General features: G+C 35.6%; 1 non-coding gene across 1 annotated transcript; it reads left to right on the forward strand.

Moving 5' to 3' along the window:
• The first annotated feature begins 2,059 nt into the window (after positions 1-2,059).
• LOC112712986 (small nucleolar RNA R71) lies at positions 2,060-2,167 on the forward strand. The gene has a single exon (XR_003158015.1). It is a non-coding gene; the product is annotated as a small nucleolar RNA R71 (small nucleolar RNA).
• The last annotated feature ends 6,169 nt before the right edge of the window (positions 2,168-8,336 follow it).

Genomic DNA, 8,336 nt, shown 5'->3' on the forward strand with positions numbered 1-8,336 from the left:
CATGTTTTTGGCGTTGAACACCAGCTTTCCTCAGTGTGCAATCATGGCGTTTAAACGCCAGATTGCTGCATGTTTCTGGCATTCAACGCCATATCCATGCTCTGTTCTGGCGTTGAACACCAGCCAGATGCTCCTTACTGGCATTTAAACGCCAGTAAGCCCTTCCTCCAGGGTGTGCTATTTCTTCTGCTATTTTTGATTCTGTTTTTAATTTTAGTATTTGTTTTGTGACTCCACATTGATCATGAACCTAATAAAACATAAAAGAACAATAAAAATAAAAATAGAATTAGATAAATAAAAATTGGGTTGCCTCCCAATTAGTGCTCCTTTAATGTCACTAGCTTGACAGTGGGCTCTCATGGAGCCTAACAGGTGATCAGGTCAATGTTGTAGACTCCCAACACCAAACTTAGAGTTTAAATGTGGGGATTCAACACCAAACTTAGAGTTTGGTTGTGGCCTCCCAACACCAAACTTAGAGTTTGATTGTGGGGGCTTTGTTTGACTCTATATTGAGAGAAGCTTTTCATGCTTCCTCTCTATGGTTGCAGACGAGTATCCTTGAGCTTTAAACACAAGGTAGTCCCCATTCAATTGAAGGACTAATTCTCCTCTGTTAACATCTATCACAGCTCCTGATGTGGCTAGGAAAGGTCTTCCAAGGATGATGCATTCATTCTCCTCCTTCCTAGTGTCTAAGATTATGAAATCAGCAGGGATGTAAAGGCCTTCAACCTTCACTAACACATCCTCTACCAATCCATAAGCTTGTCTTACTAACTTGTCTGCCATCTATAATGAGAATATGGCAGGATGTACCTCAATGATCCCCAGCTTCTCCATTACAGAGAGTGGCATAAGATTTATCCTTGACCCCAGGTCACACAGAGCCTTCTCAAAGGTCATGGTGCCTATGGTGCAGGGTATTGAGAATTTACCAGGATCTTGTCTCTTTTGAGGTAAAGTTTGCTGAACCCATGTATCTAGTTCACTAATGAGCAAGGGAGGTTCACCTTCCCAAGTCTCATTACCAAATAACTTTGCATTCAGTTTCATGATGGCTCCTAGATATTGAGCAACTTGCTCTCCCGTTACATCTTCATCCTCTTCAGAGGAAGAATAGTCTTCAGAGCTCATGAATGGCAAAAGGAGGTTTAATGGGATCTCTATGGTCTCTATATGACCTTCAGATTCCTTTAGGTCCTCAATAGGGAACTCCTTCTTGCTTGAGACGTCCCATGAGGTCTTTCTCATTGGGATTCACGTCCTCTCCTTCCTCTCTAGGTTCGGCCATGTTGATTATGTCAATGGCCTTGCACTCTCTTTTTGGATTCTCTTCAGTATTGCTTGGGAGAGTACTAGGAGGGGTTTCAGTGACTTTCTTACTTAGTTGGCCCACTTGTGCCTCCAAATTTCTGATGGAGGATCTTGTTTCACTCATGAAACTTAAAGTGGCCTTAGACAGATCAGAGACTATGTTTGCTAAGCTAGAGGAGATCTGCTCAGAATTCTCTGTCTGTTGCTGAGAATATGATGGAAAAGGCTTGCTATTGCTGAGCCTATTTCTTCCACCATTATTAAAGCCTTGTTGAGGCTTTTGTTGATCCTTCCATGAGAAATTTGGATGATTTCTCCATGATAAATTATAGGTATTTCCATAAGGTTCACCCATGAAATTTACCTCTACCATTGCAGGGTTTTCAGGATCATAGGCTTCTTCTTCAGAAGATGCCTCTTTAGTACTGTTGGATGCATTTTGCCATCCATTCAGACTTTGAGAAATCATGTTGACTTGCTGAGTCAATATTTTGTTTTGAGCTAATATAGCATTCAGAGCATCAATTTCAAGAACTTCCTTCCTCTGAGACATCCCATTACTCACAGAATTCCTCTCAGAAGTGTACATGAACTAGTTATTTGCAACCATGTCAATGAGTTCTTGAGCTTCTATAGACGTTTTCTTTAGGTGAATGGATTCACCTGCAGAATGGTCCAGTGACATCTTGGAGAACTCAGATAGACCATAATAGAATATATCCAGAATGGTCCACTCTGAAAGCATGTCAGAAGGACACCTTTTGGTTATCTGTTTGTATCTTTCCCAAGCTTCATAGAGGGATTCACCATCTTTTTGTTTGAAGGTCTGAACATCCACTCTAAGCTTGCTTAACTTTTGAGGAGAAAAGAACTTAGCCAAGAAGGCCGCGACCAGCTTATCCCATGAGTCCAGGCTATCTTTAGGCTATGAGTCTAACCATGTTCTAGCTCTGTCTTTTACAGCAAAAGGGAAAATCATGAGCCTGTAGACTTCAGGATCTATTCTATTAGTCTTAACAGTCTCACAGATCTACAAGAACTCAGTTAAAAACTGATAGGGATCTTCTGATGGAAGTCCATAGAAGTTGCAGTTCTGTTGCAATAGAGCAACTAGTTGAGGTTTCAGCTCAAAATTGTTTGCTCTAATGGTAGGGATTGAGATGCTTCTTCCATCAAACTTGGAAGTAGGTGTAGTATAGTCACCAAGCATCCTCCTTGCATTATTATTTTCGGCTGCCATCTCCTTTTGTTGTTCAAAAATTTCAGTAAGGTTATCTCTGGATTGTTGTTTTTTAGCTTCTCTTAGTTTCCTCTTCAGAGTCCTTTCAGGTTCCAGATCAGCTTCAACAAGAATGCCTTTTTCCTGGTTCCTGCTCATATGAGAAAGAAGAGAACAAAAAAGGAAGAGGAATCCTCTATGTCACAGTATAGAGATTTCTTTATGTTAGTAGAAGAAGAAAGGAATAGAAGAAGGAGAAGAGTTAGGAATCCAAACACAAGGGGGAGGATAGGTTCGAATTCTTGAGATGAGGAGAAGTGTTAGTAAATGAATAAATAAATAGAATAGGATGAGAGAGGGAGAAATTCAAAAATAAATTTTGAAAAAGAGTTAGTGGTTTTTGAAAATTAGAGAGGGAAAAGTAGTTAGGTGATTTTGAAAAAGATAAGAAATAAACAAAAAGTCAATTAGTTGGTTGAAAAAGATTTGAAAATCAATTTTGAAAAGATAAGAAGTTAGAAAAGATTTTTGAAATCAAATTTTTGAAAAAGATATGATTTGAAAAAGATATTTTGAAAAATATTTGATTTTTAAAATTGAAATTGATTACTTGACTGACAAGAAACTAAAAGATATGACTCTAGAATTTAAAGATTGAACCTTTCTTAACAAGAAAGTAACAAACTTCAAACTTTTGAATCAATCACATTAATTGTTAGTAAAGTTTTCAAAATTTTTAAATAAAGATAAGAAAAAGATTTTGAAAATAAATTTCAAAATTTTCGAAAATAATAAAAAAATGAAAAAGATTTGATTTTTGAAAAAGATTTTGAAAAGATAGGATTTTTAAAATTGAAAATTTGACTTGACTTATAAGCAATAGCTAAGTTTTAAAAATTTTTGACTAAGTCAACTCAAATTTTTGAAAATTATGAGCAAAATAAGGAAAAGATATTTTTTTGAATTTTGAATTTTTAATTATGAGAGAGAAAAACATAAAAATGACTCACAACATGAAAATTTTGGATCAAAACACTCAATGCATGCAAGAACACTATGAATGTCAAGATGAACACCAAGAATACTTTGAAGATCAAGATAAACATCAAGACTTATTTTTGAAAAATTTTCAAGAAAAAAAAACATGCAAGACACCAAACTTAGAAATCTTCAATGCTTAGACACTATGAATGCAAAAATGCATATGAAAAACAACAAAAGACACAAAACAAGAAAAATTCAAGATCAAAAAAGAAGACTTACTAAGAACAACTTGAAGATCATGAAGAATACCATGCATGAGTTTTCGAAAAATTCACAAATTTTTAAAGACATGCAATTGACATCAAACTTAAAAATTGACTCTAGACTCAAACAAGAAACACAAAAATTTTTGGTTTTTATGATTTTATAATTTTTTTTTGGATTTTTCGAAAATAATCTTTAGAAAAACGAAAAAGAGAAAAATTTTGAAAGATTTTTGAAAACTTTTGGAACAGAAAATTACCTAATATGAGCAACAAGATGAACCGTCAGTTGTCCAAACTCGAACAATCCCCGACAACGGCGCCAAAAACTTGGTGCACGAAATTGTGATCTCTAACAATGGCATTCAACTTGGTATGCGCATCTACTAACTCAGCACTTTGTTCACAACTTCACACAACTAACCAGCAAGTGCATTGGGTCGTCCAAGTAATAAACCTTACGTGAGTAAGGGTCGATCCCACGGAGATTGTTGGTATGAAGCAAGCTATGGTCATCTTGTAAATCTCAGTTAGGTGGATAATAAATGGTTATGGAATTTTCGAATAGTAATAATAAATAAACAGAAAATAAAGATAGAAATACTTATGTAAATCATTGGTGAGAATTTCAGACAAGTGTATGGAGATGCTTTGTCCCTGTTAAATCTCTGCAACATACTACTTTCTTACTTTCAATCCTTCTTACTCCTTTTCATGGCAAGCTGTATGTAGGGCATCACCGTTGTCAATGGCTACATCCCATCCTCTCAGTGAAAAAGGTCCAAATGCTCTTGCACAGCACGGCTAATCATCCGTTGGTTCTCGATCATGTCGGAATAGAATCCATTGATTCTTTTGCGTTTGTCATCATGCCCAACAATCGCGAGTTTGAAGCCCGTCACAGTCATTCAATCCCTGAATCCTACTCGGAATACCATAGACAAGGTTTAAACTTTCTGGATTCTCATGAATGCCGCCAACAATTCTAGCTTATACCACAAAGATTCTGATTAAGGAATCCAAGAGATATGCGTTTAGTCTAAGGTAGAATGGAAGTGTTTGTCAGTCACGCGTTCATAGGTGAGAATGATGATGAGTGTCACGGATCATCACATTCGTCATGGTGAAGTGCAACGAATATCTTAGAACAGGAATAAACTGAATTGAATAGAAAATAGTAGTAATTGCATTAAAAGTCGAGGAACAGCAGAGCTCCACACACTTAATCTATGGTGTGTAGAAACTCCACCGTTGAAAATAAATAAGTGATGGTGGTCCAGGCATTGCCGAATGGCTAGCCCCCAAATGTGATCAAAGATGTAAAATCCAGATGTCTAATACAATAGTAAAATGTCCTATTTATTCTAGACTAGCTATTAGGGTTTACAGAAATAAGCAATTAATGCAGAAATCCACTTCCGGGGCCCACTTTGGTGTGTGCTTGGGCTAAGCTTGAGCTTTACACGTGCAAAGGCTTCTTTTGGAGTTAAATGCCAATTGTAACGTGTTTTTGGCATTTAACTCTGGTTCGTGTCGTGTTTCTGGTCCAACGCCTCATCACTTGTGTGGCTACTTGAAGGCTCAACTTAAGCCCACTAATCACAGCCTTTATTAAGGATTCAAAAAGAACATATTGAGAGCTTTGCTGAAGAAAAACATTTATGATTTAGATTTGATCCTATTTTAATTTTGATTCTATTTTTAAGTTTTGAATTTTAAATTTGTTTAGGGTTAGTATTTAAGGAAAGACACAGACATTTAGAAGGGGTTTCTCCTCCTTGGGAGCTAGACTTTTACACATTAGATTAGGATTTGAATTTTATGCACTATGGGCAACTAACCCTTCATTGTTAAGGTTAGGAGCTCTGTTCATCTTTTTATGGATTATAAATCTAAGTGTTTTATTTTATATGAAGTCTATGCTTTGATTTATATAATGATTGAGTTTTCGTTCTTCATTCCTAAAGATTTAGAATTGTTGGAAAATATTCTAACTCTGTCTTGGATTCTAAATATTGTTTTGGAAAAAATTAATATTTGAATTAGCTTGAAAACTCTTTCACACTACCTTTTTATTTCACTAGGAATAGTTTCAAAGAGTGTGCGACACTTTGTGAGTTTTAATTGTTTAGGAGTAGCTTGAATACGTGACATATAATTCAACCTAAGGACTAGTTTTTGAAGCTTACTTGAAATTGAATTAGAATTGTGGTTCACCTTTTTTTCTTAAGTAATTGACTATGGAATTAGCAGTTAATTAGGTTAAAGAGAAATTAAATTGTCATGGAATTGGAATTCGATTATTTATAATTCGTCGTGATTGTCTTTGCATACCTCATATAAATATACATAAGGATTGTTTTTCTAAAGAGTGAATAACTTTGACACCTTAACTATTTTTATCATCTTATGTTCTTAACCAATTTTAGTTTGCTTTTGTTTAATTTTCTATTTTCATGCTATTTACTATTGAAACTCTTAATTTTGATTGTCTGACTAGAATAATCAATTGATCATTGGTTTCTTAATCTATTAATCCTCGTGAGATCGACACTCACTCACCGTAAGTTTATTACTTCGTACGACCCAGTGCACTTGTTGGTAGTTTGTGGTTTTGTAATCAAGTTTTTGTTGCTGAAGAACTGAAGATTGATGGTTTAGAGGTTATAGTAAACTCTCGTTGTAAGTATAGTTACTAAACCAAGCAATCAACCTTTCTTACAAACGTTTTGGTTGACACAAGTAACAAACTCCTAAATAAATTGATAACCGAAGAATTTAAACCTCGGGTCGTCTTCTCAAGGAATTGCAGGGAGGTACGACTTATTATTGGCTATGAAAAAGGTAAAATTTTGGGTTTTTGAAAGTAAAAAATCAGTATGTTAAATGATAAGAAAAATAAAATAGTAATAATAAAATAAACCCTTGGCAAGGTATAAGAACTGGAAGTCCTATCCTTATCAATTGTGGTGAGAATTGGATTTTAATCCCACTTTGTTAACCTCTAACTATGGAGGTAATTCAAGTGGATTAATTAGCTTAATCCTCAGGTCCTAGTCAATTCCTATGGAAAGACTAGAGTTATTGGAGCAACTCCTAATTTCAACCACTACTTTATTTGACAGCTTTAGCATTACCAATTACTTAACCCAAGCCAAAAGGGAAAAATATCTAAATTAAATTAAAAGCATTCATAAATAAAACAATCATAAACTGAAATACCTCAAATAACATTAATTAAGAAAATTATATGTAACATAGAAGAGTTCATAAATTAAATTAGAAAAATAAATAGAAGAAACATTGAACCTGTGATTGCAGAAGATGAAATCCTAATTCTAATCCTAATCCTAAGAGAGAGGAGAGAACCTCTCTCTCTAAAACTACATCTAAAACTAAAAATTATGAATTATGAAAGCATGTTTATGAATGGATGCATTCTCCCACTTTATAGCCTCTAATCTGTGTTCTCCGGGCCAAAAACTGGGTCAGAAACAGCCCAGAAATCGCTGATTGTGAAATCTGGTCCGTACAGGTCGTGGCAAAGTGACGCGGAGGCGTCATCCACGCGTCCGCGCGGATTGAAGTTCGCAGATGCGACGCGTCTGCGTGGAGTGCGCGTTCGCGTTGTCTATCTGTATGGTCACTATGACGAATTATATATCAAATTGAAGCCCCGAACGTTAGCTTTCTAACGCAAGTAGAACCGTATCATTTGGACCTCTATAGCTCAAGTTATGATCGTTTTAGTGCGAGAGGGTCAAGCTAACAGCTTTGCAGTTCCTTCAACTTCTTGTATTCCTTCCACTTTTGCATGCTTCCTTTCCATCCTCTAAGCCATTCCTACCCTGTAATTCCTGAAATCACTTAACACACATATCAAGGCATCTAATGGTAATAAGAGAGGACTAAATAAAAGGAAATAAAAGCCAAAGAAGCATGTTTTCAATCAAAGCACATAATTAGGAAGGCAAATATAAAATCATGCAAATAGTATGAATAAGTGGGTAAAGAGTTGATAAAAACCACTCAATTGAGCACAAGATAAACCATAAAATAGTGGTTTATCAACCTCCCCACACTTAAACATTAGCATGTCCTCATGCTAAGCTCAAGAGAAGCTATAAAGAAGTGAAGGGGAATGATAGAGAGTATGCAATGCAACCTATCTATATGAATGCAACTACATGCAAAATGTTTCTACCTACTTGGTTAAAAGTAAATAAGCTTTTCAAGACAAACATGAACCAAATTCCATTAATTCAAATCACACAATAAAAGACAAGTAAACTTGTAAGAAGATAGCTCATGAAAGTAGGGAACATAGAATCAAGCATTGAACCCTCACTGGTAGTGTATATCGCTCTAGTCTCTCAAGTGTCTAGGGTTAATCACTCTACTCTTCCCTATTCATGCTTTCTAAACCTTGTTCTTTACCTAACCAATCAACAATATTTAATGTACCAATGCAAACATCATGAGGTCTTTTTCAAGGTTGTAATGGGGCTAAGGTGAAGGTAAGGGTATATATAAGGCTAAGTGAGCTAGTA

The sequence above is a fragment of the Arachis hypogaea genome, chromosome 1 (genome assembly GCF_003086295.3).
Source record: "Arachis hypogaea cultivar Tifrunner chromosome 1, arahy.Tifrunner.gnm2.J5K5, whole genome shotgun sequence".
NCBI lineage: Eukaryota > Viridiplantae > Streptophyta > Magnoliopsida > Fabales > Fabaceae > Arachis > Arachis hypogaea.